Source organism: Camellia sinensis, chromosome 13 (assembly GCF_055761805.1).
Source record: "Camellia sinensis isolate YWXY chromosome 13, ASM5576180v1, whole genome shotgun sequence".
Taxonomy (NCBI): domain Eukaryota; kingdom Viridiplantae; phylum Streptophyta; class Magnoliopsida; order Ericales; family Theaceae; genus Camellia; species Camellia sinensis.
In genome coordinates, this window is record NC_138973.1 from 51,440,587 (window position 1) to 51,465,202 (window position 24,616).

The 24,616-nt window shown below is 39.0% G+C and overlaps 1 pseudogene; it reads right to left on the bottom strand.

The window, feature by feature from the left end:
- Positions 1-437: 437 nt before the first annotated feature.
- On the bottom strand, positions 438-16,734 carry LOC114256082 (glutamate dehydrogenase 2-like; annotated as a pseudogene).
- Between the last annotated feature and the right edge of the window lie 7,882 nt (positions 16,735-24,616).

The window sequence follows — 24,616 nt, forward strand, 5'->3', positions numbered from 1 at the left end:
GGAAAAAAAACAGAGCGACAAAACTTTCATCTGTCATCTCTTCCTCATTAGCAACAAAAACTAGCAATGCATATCATAGTTCTAAATATCGGCCGATACGCTACGTATCGGCCGATACGTATCGGAAAAATGGGGTGCCGCGACGGATACAGGCCGATATACCACTGAGATTAAAAATCGCAGGAGTATCGGCCGAGTCCCGATACGTATCGGCCTGTAAGCGTTACACAAGCCGTTACACAAGCCGCGACGGGCCGATACTCACCGGTTCGGACCGGTACGGGAAAGAAAAAGTTGAAAAACCTTTGAAATGATTTTTAAAATTTCACCACCGCGACACTCGATTCCCGATACGTACCGATCGATACTACCGATACCGATACTCCGCGATCGATACCGTTACGTTACCCGATACCGCGATTTAGAACCTTGATGCATATTATTATTAAGGAATTATATGAGTCATGCTTCCCAACCCCTCAAGAGGGTGGCACGTGCAACTCGGCTCACTCCCAAAGTGAATGTACACATACGAAGGTTGCATCCATGGGTACTGCACATCGCCTTGATTTCATGAAAAGTTCTCCTCAAGTACTTCTCAAGCTCATGGTTCACTTTCTCCTCATCCCACATGAACCCTTGAATGTTCTGCAGTACACACACACACACAGAGATCAAATTATGTCATGGACTTAATAGTTGCATAATTTAAAACACACGAGTAGATTTTCTGGCTGTTCGTGTTACCTGAACCCACTTGAAGTAACTCACAGTCACACCACCAGCATTTGCATATATGTCAAGAAGTACAACAACTCCTTTCTTGGATAAAATCTGCATAGGAGATGTATTATGAGATAGTCTTTATATGTTTGAAATGTCGTGCCTCTTCACAAGGTATGTACTAGAAAGAACCATGGATGCATCATTACCTTATCAGCTTCAGGGTCAGTAGGATGATTTGCAGCTTCTATAACAAATTTTGCTTTCACATCAGCAACATTGTCCCTTCAAACAACAAAACTTGTGTCATTAGTGGTTGACAAACAAGTCAAAACTAATATCTACAAGACATTCTTCTATTCTAGTAAATGAGAATTTCAAAACATGTATCACTGACAAGGATATACTAAATCATTTTTTCTTGTTGGACAGGCCATAGGATATGTTTTACTTGTGATAATTTATTTTTGATGGATTATGTAAAGCTAAAGAAGCACTAATGCACCTATGCAACAAGGAAGGAATAAGCAAAGAATACGGGTTTCATAGATTGGCAGAGGACATACTTGATGAGAACGCCACCTAGAGCACATGAAATGAGAACATCACATTCTTGAATTAGCAAGTTGTTTGGATCCATAGCATCTCCACCATTGAACCCCTTCAAACTGTTCGTGCTCTCCTTGTGTTTCAGGAGAGCCGGAATATCAATCCCGTTGGGGTTCTCAACTACCCCAGTAATGTCACTTACTGCCACAATCTTTCCACCTCGCTCATGAATAAGCTTTGGCTGCCCAAGAGCCCATATTTCCAAATCCCTAAGAAATTAATCATTGTAACAAAATTAATAATTAGCATTTTTTTTTTGATCAACAAAAAAGAACCTTTATTGATGAAAAACTATACAAGAGATGAGATTACATCAAATAAAGGGAAGGAATTTGGTGAGGAACCAAACCCGAAAGGAAGAGGATCAAAACAGAACAGAAAAACTAAACAGTACAAGCACAACACACACAGCAGTAGGAAGGCCTACTATTGCATACAAGAACCTAAGCCAAAAACAATTCAACATGCAAGCTTAACCCTTTGTCATCAGCCCAGAATTACACAGCAGATTCAACCATAGCATATTAGCAAACCTTAGCTTAGCAGCCCAGAGTTCACCAGCAGACCACCAATAGACCAGCAGATCCAAACAATGTAACAACAGACTACCAACAGACCAGCAACATAGCAAATCAGATAAACAGCACCATAGCAGAACACCATATCAGAACACTAACCAGGACTTATACTTTTGCAGCCAATATCAAGTTAGAATAGCTACTGTTTGTGGAATTGCTACAACCTAACTAATCAAAACCTCAGAAGCTTGATGGCTATTGCACAAGCACACACTGATGATCCTACAAATACATAAATACACTGATGATCCTTCCCACTATTAGATCCTTCTCATATCACAACCTCAATATCTTGATCCTTCTCATTCTGCAAACTCAGTAGAATTTAGTGAGCTTCTGTTTTGAACTCCAGTCAATAACCCAGCACATTAAAATGCACCATACTAGAACAAAAACCTTCACCCTCCATTCTTGATACAATATTTCACCTGAGGCAGATTAAAGACCAAATCATTAATGGAGAAATCAACCTGGATTTTCGATGCTTTGAACCACATAGCAACTCTAACCTTCACTAAATCACACAAAGCTTCCAGATTTTGTTGAGAGCCATCGAAGACACACTCATTTCTGTGCTTCCATGTGGACCAGAGAGTGGCCAAAGGGATGGCCATCCAGATTTTCTTCTCCAACCTCTGCATCACACATCCGGACCACCATTCCAGCAACCCATGCACAGAACCTGGAATCACCCACTGCAATCCCCACCAACAAATAATATCTGACCAAAGCCGCCACACAAAAGGGCAGTGGAGCAAAATATGTTCCACAGATTCAACCTCAATATGACAAAAAACACAGCCAAGGTTTACATTACCTGTGAGAATTCCAATTCTATGAAGAAAATAAGAGGTTTTAACCTTACCAAGCCAAGCTAACCACCCGAAAAATTGCACTTTTGGAGGCGCAAAGTTGTTCCAAATTGAGGCAGCCATTGGAATTGCAGATCCCAGAGAAGATTCAGTCCATTTATAAATTGATGAAACAGAAAAGAGCTTAGAAGGGTCTGCACACCAAAGAAGCTCATCAGGTTTGGTACTACACAGTATTGGTGCAGAGCTAAGCAAATAGGATAATCTATATGCTTCTTCCTCCTCCCAAGCCATCAAAGTTCTTCTAAATCCCAGGTTCCATCCACCATCCTCTGCCCTTCTTTCAAAAAACACACTAACCACACCATCTTTATCATTAGATAATAAGAAAAGCCTTGGAAATTCATCCATTAAGCAAACATTACCCACCCACTTGTCCCTCCAAAAAAGAACTCTTCTCCCATCCCCCAGAACTATCTTAGAATTATTCATATAGAACTGATGCAGCTCTGGATTGGAATGAACAACATGAATTATATCAGTCCAGAGTTTTGAACCTCTACCAAACAGCTTTGGGAACCATCTTCCATCCACTGGCACATATTTTGCACAAATCACTTCCTTCCAAAACGATTTATTCTTCACACCAAATCTCCACCACCATTTTAATAGTAAACATTGATTCAAAGTTATAATCCTCCTCACACCTAACCCTCATAATTTCTTATTTTTAGTAATTACCTCCCACCGGACCATGTGAACTTTTCTTCTAAGATCAGAGCCACCCCAAAGAAAAGTTGATTGTAATCTCTCAATCTCCTTAGCCACTCCAGCCGGAATTTTGAACAAAGATATATAATAGATTGGTAAAGAGGACAATACATATTTGATTAAAGTTAGGCGCCCGGCAAAGGATAACATCCTTCTCTTCCATGTGGACAATTTCTGTTTGAACTTGTCAAGAACGGGTTTCCAGGTGCTCCTCCTGCTAGGATTTGCCCCCAAAGGTAGTCCCAAATATTTGAGAGGCAACTTTTGGTGAAGACAATTTAAAGAGAAGGCAAATTCCTGCACTAATTCCTCATCCACCCCAACCCCACAGATGACACTCTTGTGGTAGTTAATTTTCAGACCCAAAACAATCTCAAAACATCTTAGAATTCTTTTGATATTGGTCACCTCCACCCTATTTGCATCACAAAACATAATCGTGTCATCCGCAAATTGCAAATGAGTGACTCTAAGGCCATTAGAACCCACCTCGGCCCCTTTAATTAGGTCCAACTCCTTAGCTCTACTCAGTAAAATATTGTGGCCCTCTGCTACAATGTTGAATAAGAATGGTGACAGCGGATCTCCTTGTCTGAGACCTTTTTGTGGACAAAACTCAGATGTTGGTGACCCATTTACTAGGACAGAGATCTTGGCAGAGGAAACACAAGCTTTCATCCATCTAACCCACCTAGAACCAAAGCCAAACTTTGACAACATATCAAATAAAAATTCCCAATTAATCGAGTCATAGGCCTTTTCAAAATCCAACTTGAGCACCAAACCTTTTCGGTTAGATCTCTTCCACCCATCCACTACTTCATTAGCTATCAGAATTCCATCTAAAATATTCCTTCCCCCCAAAAAAGCTGACTGGGCCTCACCAATAATCTTGGGCATCACCTTTTTCAATCTGTTAGCTAACACCTTAGCTAAGATTTTGTACAAAGATCCAATCAAGCTAATAGGCCTATATTCATTCAAGCAAGAAGGGCTTGAAACTTTTGGAATTAGGGCGATAAAAGAGCTATTAATTCCACCAACCAGACTAGCATTCTGATGGAACTCCCTCATAAACTGTAATACATCAACCCGCACTATTTGCCAACATTTCTTAAAGAAGGACATGTTGAACCCATCAGGCCCAGGAGCCTTATTACCATCACAACACTTTATAGCATTCCGGATCTCCTCCTCTGTAAAACCTGCCTCCAATTGTGCCACAATTTGAGCTCCTCCTATACTCTTAAAAGGCCCAGACAATTTGGGACGGACTTTCCAATCTTCCGAAAATAGCCTCATAAAATGAACTTGAACTACATCCCTAATTTCCGAAGGCTCTTCAAGCAACATACCATCCATTGGTAATGAACACAGAGAATTCCTACTATTTCTGCTACATGCCATTATATGGAAGAACTTAGTATTTTTATCCCCTTTAGCCGCCCAACCTGAAGGGTTTAGGACCCCAGTCCTTCTCATCCTCCATTAAGATAATAGGACAATGATCAGATAACAATCTAGGAAGTCCCCAAAGTTTGAAGGAAAAATTCTACACCCATTCATAATTAAGCAAAAATCTATCAATTCTGCTCTATTTCTCCCTTGCTTAAGAATTACACAACGTAAACTTTCCCTAACAAAGGCATATCTATCAGCTCTAATTGATCAATCATATTATTAAAATCCCTCATTCCTCTATCCCTTCTCGAGCACCCTATCCTTTCTGAAATACTCCTGATTTCATTGAAGTCCCCCCCCCCCAGACACCATGGCCCCAGAAAACTGGCTTTCAACCTTACTAAAGAGTCCCACGTCTCTTTCTTTTTGCCCACCTCATTAGGCCCATACACATTTATGATAACACAATCAAAACTAGAAAATAATGTACCTGATAATAGGATGAAATTTTGAGAACTACAACAAGCCTTCAATTGAAATACCTCAGGGTTCCAAATACATAAGAGTCCTCCAGCTCGACCAATCGCATCTACACCCATGAAATCAAATTGATCCCCAGGCCACATAGATCTAACCAAGTCAGAGTCCACTGCTGGCTTCTTAGTTTCTTGAAGTAACACAATATCCACTTTCCTATCTAGAAGGCTTTTCTTGATCCTCCTCTTTTTTTCAGGTCTTCCAATCCCTCTCACATTCCATGATTGTATCTTCATAAGAATGAAATTTATTCTTAAACAGCTGGATATAACAGACTAGCTTTTCACTCCTTCCTTCTTCTTAGCTCGCTGTTGATCTTGAGCTTCCAACTCCTCTAACTTGCTCAGCACCTTCTCTTCTTTATCTTCACATTCTAGGCCCAGTGCTTTACCAATTTGTATAGAAGCCTCTGCCTCCGATAACAATTTCCGACCTCTACTATTTCCACTTGCCATGGATAATGAAATGGAAGCTACAGCTGACCTGAAGACAGCTCCTTTCCTTAAATTCAGAGATGATGCCCCCAATCTCTTGTTCACCCCGAACTTCCACATAGTTGGCTTTTTCTGAAGCTGAGGTCTTGATACTGATCTGTCTTTTGCCTTCAGTTTCTCTTTGCTAGCTGGGCGAGAGGAAATTTGTAAAGGGTGGGCCGAATAAATAGATGAGCCTTGTGGGTTATAGTGATGAAATTGAACCTGCCCAGCAGAACTATGGGCTAAATCCTCAAATCCTTGTTGAGGATTATTATGATGAGATTGAACCAGCCCATCAAATCTAAGGGCCGACCCAGCTAGACCACCTGCTAATTGGGCCCGATTAAGGTCCACTTCAAGATGAATACCTTGCCGATTACAATCGGACCCACTCAGACTTCTGATAAACCCCTAGGTGTATACTTCATCGTCTACCCTACGCCTAGCACCATCATCATATTGCTCATAGCTTAACCCTACCCCTACTGGTTGACTTACGCATGCGCCACCTTCCTCAGACCTATCATTCATCATATCTGTTTCAGCAACAGTAGAGACATCACTCAATCTTTCATCCCCGTCCAGTTTATCTGAGTTAGCAGGTAAGACACTGTTCCCCTCTCTAACCACCTCATCTCTTAAGTCTTCTTTCTTGCCCAGCTGGATGTCCACATCATCATCTTCTACCTCATGTCTACTGTTTATGTCTGTAAGTTGGTCATCTGCAAGTGCCTCTGAAATTTTCTTCCCTGCGTTCTTTCATTCAGTGGGTTGAGATGTACACTGATCAGACGTTGATTTAGAAACTATTATTTGTTCCTCACAACCCTCACTGGGTATATTGTACCTTTGCACTCCAGGTTTATGATATGGTTTATAGACTCCATACTGGACGTGGCTATCTTCACCTTACCACAATGAAGTGAATTAAGCCGAAGTGTATCCTCATCAATGGCGAGCACTGCTCCCCAAGTTTCCCCAATACTACTAAATGTTTTAAAACTCCATAAATTCAACGGGACACCATAGCAACTAAGCAAGACATATCTTTCTTGTTCAATAGCCAACCTTTGTCGCCATTCTTGGACTGAATCACACCAATCATTGAGCCAAACCTGCATTCTCTGAAGTTTGTCCTTCATATCTGCAACTGAGTTGAATGAGAGAACGACGTCTCTTCTACCCCCCATCTGACCGTTACTTCCCCAAAGCCTCTCCTAGCGATGTCCTCCTTAAAAGTATCCATTGATGAGGATGCTTTTAATCTTACTACCACACTTTCATACAACCAGCCATTACCTTCCTCATAAGCCTTAATGGTTCGGATTGCATTTGTTTGAGCTCCTCTGCCACTCACAACCTCAGCAAAAGATCTGTTCCTTTGATGGCCAACAGTATGTGTGATATTAGCAGCTATGACTTTTCTGGTCTGTGGTGCTTTGTTCAATCTGGATTGTGGACCAGACTCCTTGCCAAAATCTGCCATCTTAACTTTCAATGCTCTGTCATCACACCAAAGCCCATGTGCCTTTTGAACTGCTGTCTGCTGTTACAGAACAGTTATATCTTATAAACCCAAAGCGAGATCTTATCATCTTGCGTCTCTTATTTGGGATGAAAACGTCCATGACTATCCCATAATTAGAGAAAATGTTGTATAGCCCTCTGGTCCCCATGGATTTTGGAAGGTTATCCACAAAAATAGAATGTATATTTGTAACTGACTTACTGTTCCACTCACGCTGTCTGCCATGCCGACATACCACTAGTTGCCATCCTCCACCTTCAATCCTTCTTCCATGTTGGTCCGCCATGTGCATATATAAGTGAAGATGCAAGCAAGAAGATGGTGTAGACTTTGATATCACTTTGATATCGGACTCAACCAGAGAAGCCAGAGATGCCCCAATCCAGAGTGTATTGAAGTTAAAGTGCAATAATCTCACATATTAATAAGGTTACACTATATAAACAGTCATGTAGGGCAAGACAACCAAGAAAGGCAAGCAAAACATCCCAATCGGTATTTTTTAACTTTCAAGTGCATACAGGAAGCACTTTGATACATAAGCACAATGTGTCATCATGCAAACGCATTCAAAGATGGATGTAATTAATAATTAGCATATTAAGCACATAGATGAATAGAACTTCATGATGTTAAAAGTACCTGGATAGCAAACTTCATTTTTGAAATTGACCCCCCATAATCATCGAGTAGAGCCTCAATTGCAAAAATCACTCCAAAATTTGGATAATTAAATATTAAATTATGACTAAACCCCAATTAATATTCCATCATCCAAATCCTAGGAGTGAAACAAAAAAACTATACACCAACCAAACCATCCACCATAATTTCACAACTAACCAATACCTCCAACATTAAAATAACAATAAATAGTCAAACTAACTTAAATAATGTACGGTTACAAATCATGCCAATTTATCCCAATACTAAAGTCATAAAAAAATAATAAATACATAAACTAATATCAACCCTAAGCTCAAGAAAACAAAAGAAATCTAAGAGATATGCCCAAAAACTATAGTTACTCCATGTCACCACCGTAGCCCCAACTAATCCTGCGAAGGAAGCTCGACTGCGCTCAAACAGAATGCACCCGAGTTGCCAAAAGACAAAACGGATCAGTATACAGGTATACTGATATGAGAATAAGATTTAACACCCACGTGTCCACCAAACACAATCAAAAATATATTTAACCTTGTTACGGGACAAGACAAGTAGTTCCAACCGCACCGAGACGAATAAGTAGTTTCTCGAGATACGGTGGCATTTAGTTTCTTACTCGTAAACAATAAAATATAAATTGATTATAAAATAAACAAAATGGAAATAAAAATATGGTGGGCCAGCCTTGCATAAAAAAAAATTAGTAAGACCCACCATCCTACAAAAAAATAAAGTTACTATAATTTAATCATAAGTAACTTACTGAAAAAGTATAAAAATGCACCGTTTCATGCTTAAATAATTCGAATTGACCAAAACTCAAAGAACGAAAGTTTTACAGAATCAAATTTTGTAAAAGACATCGTGAACGAATTTAACAGAAACTGAACAAGTTGAGCAAAAAACTTGATAGAAAAACCTAAACGGAATTCAGCCGAAAAATCTGAAGTTGAAACGAAAAGAAACTACCCTAAGATGATTTTTTTTCGGAAAAGTTCAAAACATAAAAAGTGTTTAGAATAATGTTTTACTTCAATTTACGTGAAACCAATAAAAATGAGCTCGTTCCGTGGGTTAAAACAACCTCTAAAATTTGCATTACTAAAATAAATCAAAACTACAATAACCAAAATCATCCGATTATAAGTTCTAATCAATTTTTTTAATAAAAAGTTAAAACACAAAAGTTGTCTAGAATCATGTATACATGCCTCTGCTCAAATTTCATAATTTATCGATGTTGTTTACTATTTTTCAAGATGTACAAATCAATACAATTCACACTATAACAATAAACTCATAATTAAATTATTTGTACCTTAATTCCACCACTCCCGCCCATCACTTCCGGCCTACACATATATCACATGTGCCTCCCGTATACCTAATACCGCTCCGAAGCCAAACTTGCATGGGGATATCGTCCCGAGTTTGACTCACACTCCCCGGACGGTTAGCATATACGTACGGGCGTAAATCAAAGCACTCGTCTACTCATGAGAATAAGACAACAATATATATATATATATACAAAACATCTCACTCATGAGAACGAGCATAACAATGTCAAGCCTAAGGCATTCGAATAAATCTCATAATCCTCACTTTTTTTCTTATACACTCTTTCTCAACATCACTTCAAATAAAACAACAATCCATGGAGTCATGGTGGAGTATAAGGAATTTATCTATGAGTTCCTAATTAATTTTAATTTCATATAACCATGGGTGTGATTACAACCATAAAATAAATCCATATAAAAATCCTAAATATGACATATACAACTAATCAAAATAATTAAAATCAATCAATCAACTAATAACCCTAAACCTTACATACACAACTAAACAAAATAATTAAAATCAATCAATCATCTAAAAACCTTAAACCTTACATACACAACTAATCAAATTAATTAAAATCGATCAATCATCTACATGAAAATATGAAATCAATTCAACACAAATAAATAAAGATAAATAAATAAAAACAACGAATTAAATATAAATCAAGGGAAATGAGTTTTGTACTCATAAATTTTTTTTAAAGATCAAATAATCACTTAAAAAATTAATGGAGCCACCAAAATAAAACCCTAATCTTTTTCTTCCTTTTTCCTCTTCTGTCTCTTTTCACGCCGCACAGCACAACTCTCTATTTTGATTGCGCTCTCTCTCTCTCTCTCTCTCGGCTCTCTCTGCCGCAGCAGAGCACTCTTTCTTTTGTAACCTAATTTCCTATCAATGCAACATATACAAAGAAGGACTAAAGAAAGTAACATATACACACTCCAAATCCAACATAACCGTATTTACTATAACTTAATTTGACAATATATTATATTTTAATTTATTAAATAACTACAACATATATGAATATATACTATATATTTTTTCAATATATAAAACATTTTTTTTATAAATATAAAATATATATAAATATATAAATATCTAGATTAATTATATATAATTAACTATCACATTAAATTAATTAAATATCACATTAAACTAATTAAATATCACATTAACTAAACAACACATTAAATTCTCATGTAAACCACGCAATTAATAAAGTCAAAAATAAAATAAAATAATAAAAATAATATGTAATGATTTCAGAAAATTAAGGTCGCTACACCGAGTCCAGTTGCAGGCCTCCCTACCAAGCGATCCTCTAAGATCCTAAAATGCCAAACAAGCACTAGTAAACGTTTTTCACTTACATCATATCGATCACAACTTCTGTTTCTATTTTGTTGCCTTTTCAACATTGATTCTCCTACTTACAACAGGCTTTCCTGTAACAACTACAGGTGAATGTTGTTCCAACCCACATGCATGAAAAACATGGGAACCAACCAAGTCAAGCTTGGCAGCCACCAACCATAGCAAGGGTCAAGAATGGAGGCTACCCAAGTCAAGAATGAAGGCTCTCCCACCTACTCTTTTTGTGTATAAATAGAGACGGGAGGGAGAGGATGTTAGATATCAGAAATTGGAGAGTGAGAGCTGTGAGTTGAGTGAGTTTCATCTCCTCCTCTGTATTTTGTATTTTGCTCCATTTTAGTGAAAATTCTCATTTCTGTCCGTGGATGTAGGCATTGGGCCGAACCACGTAAATATTGTGTTCTCTGTGTGTGTGTGATATTTTTCTGGGTGTATTTGATCCTAACAAAGTGGTATCAGAGCCAAGTTTTACGTTTTTCGGAAAAACAGAGTATTGTTTCGAAACTGCCCAGAAATCGTATTGCTCGAAATCCGATTTTGAGCATACCAGGAGCAAGGACTCGACGAGAGGAGTCCAGAATATAAAACAGACACCAAACGGAGGCTGCACGCGCTTCCACGCGCCCCTGGAAGTTGGCGAGTGATCCCACTCTCAGACACGCGCCCACACGCGCCGTTCAGGCACCCGGCGCGTGATCCCACTCGCAGACACGCGCTCCACGCGCGGCTCAAGGAGGAAGACGACTGAGGAACCAGCGCGTGCCTTACACGCGCCATCAGCACGCGCGCCCCAAGCCGAGCCGTAGCCGAGTTGACCAAGCCGCTGACCAAGCCGCTGACTGAGCCGCTGACGTCAGCAGAACCGGAGGAATAATCTGGTGCTTCGCAGGCGCACCAGATTCTGCCCATCTGAACCATTCAATCTGTTTTGGCTTGATCTAAGCCATTTGAGATCCGATTTGGGTGATCCAATAGTGGTTTCCGACTATTTGGAGTATTCCGGACACATCCGTACGGTCAGATTTTGCAAATAAGTTTTGAAAAATTTGAAGTTTTTATTTTGGCAATCCGAAGTGCTTTTTCGGCTAATTTGACCAGTCCGGACTCCACAGCAAAACTTGTTTTTCAGCCAACGATCATTATTGTATGATGGAGGAATCAACGTCGACTTCAGGTTCTATGATAAAGTTAAATGCTTCCAATTATGCCATTTGGAAGCCTAGAATGGAAGATGTCTTGTATTGCCGAGATTTGTTTGACCCCATTGAGCTTAATGGCGTTAAACCACCAACGGAAAAAGACGAAGACTGGAAGCGGAAGAACCGAAAGACCATTGGCCAGATCAGACAATGGATTGATCACAGTGTCTTCCACCATGTCGCCCAGGAGACTGATGCCTATGCTCTCTGGATAAAGTTAGAAGGCATGTACCAGTCGAAGACTGCTCGGAACAAAGCCCTCCTGATGAGGAGACTTGTGAATTTGAAGTTGAAAGGCGGTATCTCTGTTGCTGAACATACCAGTGAGTTTCAAAATTTGGTGAACCAACTAACAACTGTCAAAATGGAGTTAGATGATGAAATGCAGGCCCTATTGCTGCTCAGTTCTTTGCCAGACAGTTGGGAGACATTGGTGGTGTCTCTCAGCAACTCTGCCCCAGAAGGGAAACTGACCATGAGCATGGTTACAGATGCCTTATTTAGTGAAGAGGCAAGAAAGAAAGAAATGGGTGGAGATCAATCCCATGCCCTCGTCACAGAAAATAAAAGCAGAGGCAGGGGCAGGGGAAGAAGCAAAAGTAGAGGACGCAGCAGAGGAAGATCTCAAGACAGAGGGAAATTCAAAGAAGGAACGAGCCGGCCAAGGTTCAAATGTTACCATTGTGGCCAGGAGGGTCACATAAAGAAGTATTGCTATGCCTTGAAGGGAGAACAACAACAAGGCAATAGACAGCCAAAGACCGAAGATGGGACCACTGCAGTTTCTGTCTCAGAGGATATTGCATTATTCTCTGTTGAAGAAGAAGAATGCCTCCATATGTCAGACAACGACACCGAGTGGGTGGTAGATACAGCAGCTTCCTACCACGCTACATCCCAGAAGGAGTTCTTCAGTACGTACCAAGCTGGAGATTTTGGTACAGTGAAAATGGGTAACTCCAGTTTTTCAAAAATTGTGGGAATTGGTGATGTTCATATCCAAACCAAAGTTGGGTGCACGATGGTGTTGAAAGATGTCAGGCATGTTCCCGATTTACGCCTGAATCTTATTTCAGGGATAGCCTTAGATCGACAAGGCTATGAGAACTACTTTGGCAAAGGCATATGGAAGTTGAAAAAGGGATCTCTCGTGGTAGCCAAAGGACAGGCAATTGGCACACTATACAAGACTCATGTGGAGGTGAATTCAAATAGTCTCAACGCAGCAGAAGATGAGACGTCACCAAATTTGTGGCACAAAAGGCTGGGTCACATGAGTGAGAAAGGGTTACAGATTTTGGCAAAGAAGTCACTTATTCCCTTTGCCAAAGATGCAAAATTAAATCCTTGTGACAACTGCTTGTTTGGGAAGCATCATAGAGTAGCTTTCCATTCATCATCCAGAAGACAATCAGAGTTGTTGAGCAGAGTACACTCTGATGTTTGCGGTCCCATTGAAGTGGAATCTTTGGGTGGTAGAAAATACTTTCTGACATTCATTGATGATGCATCACGGAAGGTATGGGTTTATGTCTTAAAGACCAAAGCTGAGGTGTTCCAGCATTTTCAGACATTCCATGCTATGGTGGAAAGGGAGACTGAAAAGAAGCTGAAATGTCTCCGAACAGACAATGGAGGCGAGTACACGTCAAAGGAATTTAAAGCCTACTGTGCTACTCACGGCATCCGGCATGAGAAGACTGTTCCTGGAACCCCACAACACAATGGTATAGCCGAGAGAATGAACCGAACCATTGTGGAGAAGGTCAGATGTATGCTCAAAATGGCAAAGCTACCAAAGCCATTTTGGGGAGAAGCTGTTCGTGTTGCTTGCTATTTGATCAACAGATCGCCATCAGTTCCACTGAATTTTCAGATTCCAGAAGAAGTATGGTCTGGAAGGGAGATCTTTTACTCTCACTTGAGAGTGTTTGGGTGCAAAGCATTTGCACATGTATCCAAGGAGCACAGACAGAAGCTGGATGACAAAGCCACTCCATGCATCTTTATTGGCTATGGAGATGAAGAATTTGGATACAGATTGTGGGATCCGAAACACAAAAAGGTCATTCGAAGCCGAGATGTGGTGTTTCAAGAAGGCCAGACCTTTGAAGACTTTGGGCAACCAGCCAAACCCAAAGTTGATGATGTTTCAGAAATTATTCCAAACCCTGCACCATCACAGCATGCCACTGATGAAGAAGAGTTACCGCAGCATGCAGTCAATAATGTAGAGTTGCAGGATGGATTTCTAGAAGAAGAAGATCCAGAAGCAGAGGGTGTTGAGCAGGGGGAGCCACAACCCCCTCTACCAGAGACTGTTGGTCCACAGTTACGAAGATCAACAAGAGAATTTAAGCCGTCAACCAAATACCCTGCTTCTGAGTATATTTTGCTTACCGACGAGGGGGAGCCAGAAAGTTTTCAAGAAGCTCAAAATCATAAGGAGAAGAGTAGCTGGCAGCAATCTATGCAAGAAGAGATGCAATCCTTGCAGAAGAATCGGACTTATGATTTGGTGAAACTTCCCCAGGGTCGAAAAGCATTGCAGAACAAATGAGTGTTCAAGTTGAAGAAAGATGGCAGCGGAAAGCTAGTCAAGTATAAGGCTCGATTGGTTGTCAAAGGTTTTGGGCAGAAGAAAGGTATTGATTTTGATGAAATCTTCTCGCCAGTTGTGAAAATGACATCCATTCGAGTAGTTTTGGGACTAGCAGCTAGTTTGAATTTGGAACTTGAACAAATGGATGTGAAGACAGCATTTCTCCATGGTGATCTGAAGGAAGAAATTTACATGGAGCAGCCAGAAGGTTTTGAAGTCAAAGGGAAAGAAAACTTAGTCTGCAGATTGAAGAAGAGTCTCTACGGCCTCAAACAAGCGCCGAGACAGTGGTACAAGAAGTTTGACTCATTCATGGTAGGTCATGAGTACAAGAGAACTGTTGCAGACCAGTGTGTTTATGTCAGGACATTTCCCGGTGGAAACTTTATCATACTTCTACTCTATGTTGATGACATGTTGATCGTTGGACAAGATGCCACAACAATCAGATCACTGAAGAAGGAGTTATTACAGTCCTTTGACATGAAGGACCTAGGCCCAGCACAGCAAATTTTGGGCATGAATATTGTGCGTGACAGGAAAGCCAAGAAGTTGTGGCTGTCACAGGAGAAGTACGTTGAACGAGTGATTGAGAAGTTCAACATGAAAGATGCCAAGCCAGTCAGTACTCCGCTGGCTAATCATTTCAAGCTGAGCAAGAATTCTTGTCCCTCCTCTACGAAGGAAAGACAAGAGATGGAGGCGATTCCCTACTCATCCGCTGTAGGGAGTTTGATGTATGCAATGGTGTCCACCCGACCAGATATTGCTCATGCGGTTGGAGTTGTAAGCAGATTCCTTTCCAATCCAGGAAAAGAGCATTGGGAAGCAGTCAAGTGGATTCTGAGGTACCTCAAGGGTACAACAAAAATGTGTTTGTGCTTTAGAGATGCTAAACCAGTCTTGGAAGGCTATACTGATTCAGATATGGCAGGCGATCTTGATGGTAGGAAATCTACATCAGGATTGCTGTTCACTTTCGCAGGGGGAGCTGTGTCTTGGCAGTCCAAGCTGCAGAAGTGTGTTGCTTTATCCACAACCGAGGCAGAATATATTGCCGCAGCGGAAGCCGGGAAAGAAATGTTGTGGTTGAAACGGTTTCTCCAAGAGTTGGGATTAAAGCAAGAAAAGTTCACGGTACATTGTGATAGTCAGAGTGCCATAGACCTGAGCAAGAATTCGATGTACCATTCTCGCACAAAGCACATTGATGTTCGGTATCATTGGATACGCGAAGTGATGGACAAGCAGTTATTGGAACTGACCAAGATCCACACAGATAAGAATCCAGCTGACATGCTTACAAAGGTTGTTTCGAGAGACAAACTCGAAATTTGCAGAGACATTGCCGGGATGGACTTCAAGTGAGAAGTCAGTCATGCATATGGGTATGGAGGGGGAGAATTGTTGTTCCAACCCACATGCATGAAAAACATGGGAACCAACCAAGTCAAGCTTGGCAGCCACCAACCATAGCAAGGGTCAAGAATGGAGGCTACCCAAGTCAAGAATGAAGGCTCTCCCACCTACTCTTTTTGTGTATAAATAGAGACGGGAGGGAGAGGATGTTAGATATCAGAAATTGGAGAGTGAGAGCTGTGAGTTGAGTGAGTTTCATCTCCTCCTCTGTATTTTGTATTTTGCTCCATTTTAGTGAAAATTCTCATTTCTGTCCGTGGATGTAGGCATTGGGCCGAACCACGTAAATATTGTGTTCTCTGTGTGTGTGTGATATTTTTCTGGGTGTATTTGATCCTAACAGTGAATGCCAATGAAATTTTGAGTACTCATCTAAAATCCACGCCATTCTCTGTCCAAATAAAGGATAAAGTAACAACAATTGCATTTGAAATATAAATATATATTTGTGATTTTTGAAGTGTTAAGAATGACAAGAAGGGGGTGACACTTGTGGATTAGTTCCCACGTCAGGAACAGGAACATCAGCGTGAATTCCTCTAAGATCATGGATCTTTTGGGTGAACACTCGAGTGAGACGTTCCAGCTCGCTCTTTGTCAAGTCCATTGGGTTGCAACCAATACCACCTTTTGCTCCACCATATGGAATATCAGCTACTGCTGTTTTCCATGTCATTAGTTGAGCTAGAGCATTCACTTCATCCGTGTCAACCTTGCAGCATATGCTTTGAAATTTTTTAATCAAGTATGAAACAAAGAAAACCTTAAATGTTTTAGCTTTCATCATCACCCTTATGCGTGATTATTAACTTCTTGTAGATAAGCATGTATAAGGAGGTAATATACTTTCATTCTAATGTGCATAACTATTGTAGGATATTATATATAAGCAAGACAAATATTGATTTTTGAATAGAAAGACGAATTTTGTTAGGAATTCTACCATGTAAACACGAGATCAGGACCGCAACATCATAGAACTTTTTTCTGTCTTAAAGAACAATTGAAATAATTATTAATATAGATTGATTATAAGAATTTGAGAAGCTCAATGGGTTAGACCAAAAGGTCCAATGAATTGATTAACAAGATCCATTGACCAATTAGTGCTATGTTTCCTTCCCACAATTGATGTGTATTTTAAAATAAATCCAATTTTTTTTTTTCATTTTGTTTTTTTATTGATTCTTCCAAATTACATTTCGTATTATTACAAATTAACTAAAAAATGGCAAAACTATAAATTGAAACAAATATCAAAATCAAAAAATGATAAAATAAGACGTTGTAAATTATATGTTATAAGCATGCCGAGTATTCCTTCAGAGATTCAATATTGTATCATATTATCCACTAAAGGATGCAAGATGACAAAAACACATTATGATCATATGTTTTGATTGTAAAGAGTAATTGACAATAAGTTTTAGAATTCTATTTTTGTAATAAAATAGTCCATCCACTTAAACAAAAAAAAGGGATGTACGAGGAAACCATTTCGCAACAAAAGACACCATTATAAATGGATATGCTTGATGACTTTTCCAAATACCGATGTACAAATACCGTTTATACAGTTAAACAGCCAGTTATGTACAAATATTGTTTCTGTAATTTCATTCGATTTTATTTAAATGATCGGTCGTTTTTAAATAAAAAATAAAGAACTAAACAAAATACTAATTCAGTAGAACAGTGGATTGTTCACATATCATACCATGAGGACTTTGGACTAAGTTGTATCAATTCGAGTGGTAATTTTTAATTTAATTTGAAGAAGAGGGGATGATTTGATTTTTGCTAATAAGAATTTAAATTAAAACTAAAATAATTGTAGAAATAAAAAGGATAATCTGAATATGAAGAGAGACTTAGGATTTCAAATTCACTACTAATCTCATATCATGTCATTAAAATATTCGATTCTTATAAATCAATGGTCCGAATAACATTGATGTATTGTGGCTACAAGCCCCAATATCATTGTCAAGAAGATGAGTATATTCAAAACGTAAGCATGAATCATTTTCGGTCGGCACGAATCGTCTACAGTAAACTAAGGTTGCAGCACAATTTGTCTCCTCTAAGCATGACTCGTCTCGTGATTGATCGTATATACAAGAAAGTAAAACAGATGTATGATCATGCATTCTCAATCATAGAAATTGAATACATAAATCGAATAAAAGATTATTTGAATAAAAGATCTAAAGATGATCATACAACAATTATCCAATTCCAAAGACAAATTAGAATTAAAATACAAAATTACATGATACTTGATTAGAGTTTCATCTCAATCCTAAGGAGAAATCTTAGCCACTCATGGAGAGGTTGGACACTTTGAATGTTGAAGAGAAAGCCATGGAATGATGATTGTTCTTCTTCTCTAGTTTCTAGTTGTCTTCTCTAGGGTTTCAGATCCAAAAACAGGTCCCCAAAATCTCTTTTTATAACCTCCAGTCAATTTTGATTCAAAAATATGTGCACAAATATCGAGGCAAATTCGCACATACAGTTCAACTCAAAGGTGGAATGGTCAGGGAAATCCGCTCGTGCGGATTTGCAAATTCTGCTCGTGTGGATTCACTCAGTCATGGATTTTTCGCTCTTTTTGCAATCCTTTTGTCTCCAAAGTGATATTAACATGAAAGGAAAGAAAAACATATTATTGTATCAAATATCATAAGCTTAAAAGACTAAAAACATAAGATATGGAGCCTCAAAGTGTAACATTTCAACTCAGATCACTTCACATGATCTAGATCCTTAACCACCACCTTTCCAACTGCAATAGAGTTCAGTGCATTCCTGTTCTGCCTATTACTTGCCATGACATGAAAAAATCTAGTGTTCTTATCCCTTTTTAGATTCTAATCCAACATTAACTTTTGCAACCATGACCACTCTAGCATTCTACTGAGCTTCCATATTTCACTTCTTGTTTCTCTTTTTAACTTCAGTTTAGCTTCCACCAAAGGTCTATCTTCAACCAATAAATCTAGAGAATTAAGCTCATTCTCAACTTTTTTAAGTTTTTCTGAAAATTTCCAAACACCTCTTTGCTCCATTGCTTTAGTGTCATCTACAATGCATGTAATTTCCTATGCAATATAAACCCAACCCTGCCATATATCTTTGTCTCTTTCCAAACTTTTTCCAAGAAGGGAGCAAAGCTAGGATGCAAAGATCAAGCATTTATGAACTTAAAAGGTTTTGAGGCCCAGTCTCTTTCATCCTCCATTAAGATTAGAGGGCAATGATTAGAGATAATTCTAGGCAATCCCCAAAGTTTGAACTTAAATCATTCAATCCACTTAGGGCTGAGTAAAAATCTATTAATTTTACTCCACTTATTCCTCCCAAAGCATTACACCAGGTGAATTTCTTCCATAGCATTTGTAACTCAATCACCTCACACTTATCTACGAAGTCATTAAAATCTTTCATTCCCTTTTCCTTTCTTGAGCATCCTACTCTTTCACTCACATTTCTGATTTCATTAAAATCTCCATCTATACACCAAGGCTTAGGGAATTTTGCTTTCAAGTTCAATAGGATCTCCCATAATTTGGCTCTCCTTACAGTATCATTGGGAGCATACATATTAAGGATGACATAATCAAAGGATTTAAGAGCATTACTTTAAAGCATAACGAAATTTCTGTTGTAGCAACAATCTGAGAGTTGAAACACTTTAGGGTCCCAAATTGGTTAAAAATTAGGAAAACGTTAAATTTCTTAATTGATAATTCAATTTTGGATTATTCATTGTAAAATTTTTTGCTTCACTTACTAAGGATGAAGATAAAACGTACTACTGCATTTTTCCCCGCTAATATTAATGGAATTAGTGTTACAATTAAGTTAAATTCACATTAGGAAAGTACTCCAGAAAGATGTTGGGACATTGGGCCAATCTGGTATTTATCAATGCTAATAATCTATTGGACTAAATTCGCAAACACCCTCGTCCATTCATCCTCACTCCACTTTCTAATATGGCCGAATTACGTATTTTGTTGCTATTAGTTACAGCCCTATTGGGCATTTGGGCCTTGACCCATAAACTTTCTTCAATTACACAAAGCCAATTCAGAAAAATTCCCGACTTCAGATAACTTCAAAACTATAACTAATAGAGGGTGGCATTTTACACGGGGATTCTATTTGCACTTAAAAAATTAATTAGTACACTTTATTTTTAAATATTTTTTATTAAATTATTTAAATAAATAATTTACTTTCAAAACACCTTATATCTTTTCACAAATTATTTTTGAATAATATAATATTTTAATTTTGTGGTACATTCAAATAATAATCTTAATATAAAATCAACTCAAAAAAACTTTTCCTCTTCTCTTCTTAGCCATTCTCAGCCACGACATCTTCTTATCAGCCATTCTTAGGCACGTCATCGCCACATTATCCTTTTTTCAATCTTTTCATTGTCAATTACTGAAGAAGAAGCACATAGGGTCCAAGTTGAAGAAGGAGAAGAACGAAATGAAAATTAGGTCCAAGTCAGCTTGTTCGGCCTTCCAGTGCCAAACAAGATTGTTTTATTCGGACTATCATATCCAAACAAATTCACTTTGTTCGACACTTCGGAGTTGGTCACTACTATCTTCTTATCAACCATTCTTAAGCACGTCTTAGCCACGTCATCTTCCTCTCAGTCTTTTCATTGTCAATTACTGAAGAAGAAACACATTGGGTTCAAGTTGAAGAAGGAGAAGAACGAAACGAAAATTGCATCAAAGTCAGCTTGTTCAGCCTTCCAATTGCAAACAAGATTGTTTTGTTCGAATTGTCATATCCAAAAAAATTCACTTTGTTGGGCACTTTGGAGTTAGTCACTACTATCGAGAGGTGAATAAATGTACAAATTTAATGGCCAATATTGACAAGAACTTGGCCATATGATGTACAAATTTAACGTGGAAAAAATCATAATTGGAGTGCCTCCAATTCTGATGAAAAAACAAATCACAGACCACAGCTACAAAACAATTCACTAAGGAGACAAAAAGAAATTACACAATTATACTTTCAATTACCTAGCAAATTCACGCCCAAATTGAATCGACCCTGATGTTCCTCTTCTACCACTGTCTTCACTTTGGAATTGTCTTGTTCAATGTTGAATCCACAATGCCGATGTCGAATTGTAACGCCCCAAAAATTTGGCATGATATATCTATTTATGCAACAAAACCCACCTAATAGACAAACACATATATATAGCTAACTAATCCATACACCCATTTTCATTAAATCCCAAATGCCAAATACATGTTGTTCACATCTCAATGCCTCAGTTCCAATCCCAAACATGCATTTTACAACAAGTATGAAATGAAAGCCAAACAGATAATAAGTGCCTTACAGGCTTACAAATTTATCCAAGAACATTCTTGGTTACACAAATGGAGTTTCAACTCAATACAAATATAGCCCTGGGCTTACATTCAACAAATAACAATAAAACGAAAATGAAGCCTCAGCTCCGAGTCCTCCCAAGTCAATGCCTTGGCGGAGGCTTAGCACCTGTACCTGAAATGATTTCCCTTATAGGGTGAGCCATAGCCCAGTAGAGATATACTTCACAACATATGAACAACGACAAGACTAAAGAAGAGTATGCTCATGATAAAACAGTTCATCTTTTTTTTTTTATAAAGCATGCAATATTGAGATGCAACAACAAATATAAAATCATTTCCATTTTAAACCATATCTGTTACATGAATACGGGCCCTGTGAATCTCTCGGTGAGTGTCTGCAAGTAGGCCTAAATGCACTACCACTATCATTTTTACTAGTAAACTGGAAGGCTCGACACCTAATCGCACGATTTTACACCCCCTACCCAGATTCACCAAGTACTTATCTTTTCGCAAACAAATACATTTCCAAACATTTCTCAAAAACAGATACATTTCCAATGAAATGAATGCAATGCAATGTCCAATGCAACAAATGAGGAATGTGGTTCAATTTACCTAAGTCTCATGCATTTCTACAACAATCATGGCTATCCTCCACCGATAGCCCAAAACAGATATTTCTAAGCGAATATTTAAACAATTAAATTCTAAAAAAAAATCCAATAAATACAATCTATTCCACATCTCATCAAATATGAACAATTACACTAGTTTTCATATCATAATCACGTCTGGTAACCTCTCAAGGTCCATTTCTAACCGTTTTGGTTTTATTCCAACAGATACATTAAACAAAATAATACTGTTAATGCCCAAGAAAATATCATTTTCTTTTCAAACTCATTCTCCAAGCATTATTGTAGACGTCCCCGAACGCCCAGGGGAGGAACGAATCCCCCCCGTTCTGTTCATATTGGGTCCACTACAGTTCAGGACTCTCAAATTGTCACGGTTCTAAGTCTGAACCAAAGAGTCCAAATTCGGCAAATCGTTTTGAGAAAACAGATTTTGAAAGAAGTGCCAAACATGGACTGCTTTGCCAGATACAGAGTCGCCACCTAAATGTTTTATTTTAGGGAAATTTAGGAAACCCTGACTCGTTTGCCTAAGGCCACGTGTCTGTCATCACCAAAGTTGCCTCAGCTCGGGAACTTGGGTACGATTGGGGAAGGTCACTTCGTGAGCACCCCCGCTCGCCCGATCAAAGATCGGCCTCTACTAACCATGATACTATTTTTGAAAACATTATGCGTTCTTATTCCGATTATTAGCTTAGATTTACTATGTGATGCGCACAACATACAAGTATAGGCTGGATCGCCTGAATTGGAACAAAACATTTCATGTTTGTTTGTTTGAAAATGGTTTGATGGTGCTACTCGCAAGTAGGCTAAGACGTGGATTTGCCACCCTCAGGTGGGCTTAGAAAACATGATTTTGCCACTATCTAGTGGGCTTAAAACACACAGTGAATGAATTATTCCAATCCAAATAACCCAACCTTCACCCACAGGCATTCAGGCAGTTATATCACATAAGCAATTAGCCTCATGGTAAGCATGTTATCATGGCAGTCACTCACACGCATGCAAGGATGCCAAAGCATAAAACTTACCGAGTACTCCAAGCCAAAACAGAAGCTAATTAGAAATCCATGCATGATCCTAATTATACAGAAATGCCTAATGCAACACATGCAAAAATGCAACTATAGCAGGCTTGGCTATTCTAGACATGGCATATGAAATGCTATAGCTAACATGTATTCAACTTGGAATTGAAAATACAATGCAATTAGTATGATGCGCCGAGCCCGGTGCATGCAAAACAGATGAATGAATGCAAACATGCTATCATACTGTATGCTAATTGAAACATGCCCTAATCTAACCATCATAAGCGGGTAAATAAAAGGGAGAAAGACATGGGGTTGGAAGACATACATCACACACACGCACACTTATTACAGTTGTGCCCTCGCTCGGAGGGTCCAAATAAATAATATACAGTCCCAAATGAATAATTATAGTCCAAATATGTACAAAATCCTAATTAATTAACAAATTAAATTAGGAAAGCAATAAATTGGCATGCAAGCCAGGGACTGCCTCAACTCTGTTTCGGATGATGGATAATGCATGCTCGGGTTACCTTGTGCGGAGAATCCCTCGCGATGCCCCAATTAGCCTCTGTTTGCAATTGTCCTCGGAATGCGTGCCAGGCTCCGAAAGGCTGTCGATTTCTGATTTACTACAACAGAGAGCAACAAAGGGGCATGGCAAAGTATTTTCACATATGTATGCGTGACTACTCTTCAGGGAGTGTAGTCCTCGATCCTCGTGCCACCAATCACGCATCTCGATGCATGATGGCTGAGGAGCCGATTTGCCCGACTTAATATGAAATGAATGCACATATGACACCACAAGGCCTAGACTCCATCATGGATAATCCAGAGTGTCGGCGACTGGGAATTGAGACACGTTTCGTCACTCAAAGTACGAAACGCCCCTCGTTTCCCGTGCTCGGGCTAACTCCTATCCCAAGCACAATGCAACATACATGACATGCATGAATGCAACTAATATACAACCTAGCATGCACAATGCTATGAAATGGCATACACGATGCACGAGGTAACATGGCATACACAATGCGCTAACATACAACCTAGCATACACAATGCTATGAAACGAAATGGCATACGCAATGCATAATGGACTTACACCAACATGAGTGGACCTCAGCCACACTCACATCAGTAGCCATGAGATGAAAAATGTGACACTCGAAATGCGTGCACACATGCACGCAAATCGAGGACCGAACCTAAGGCACCAAATGCCACTCTAACAAGACATGGCAAGGCATGGAATATGACATACTAGTATGCAAATTTCAGTAGCAAAACATGATGCAAAACAGCCCCAAAACATGGCAATATGGCACCCGATGCATGAAATGAGACCCGAAACACAAAACTAGGCATGCGCAATGACCTATAGCTATGCAAAGCATGCATTATTTGAACATGAAGTGTGAAGAAAGAATTGAGACAGCCCCAAACCAAGAATATTTACAGCTTTAAGCAAGGCCAAACAATGGACACAAA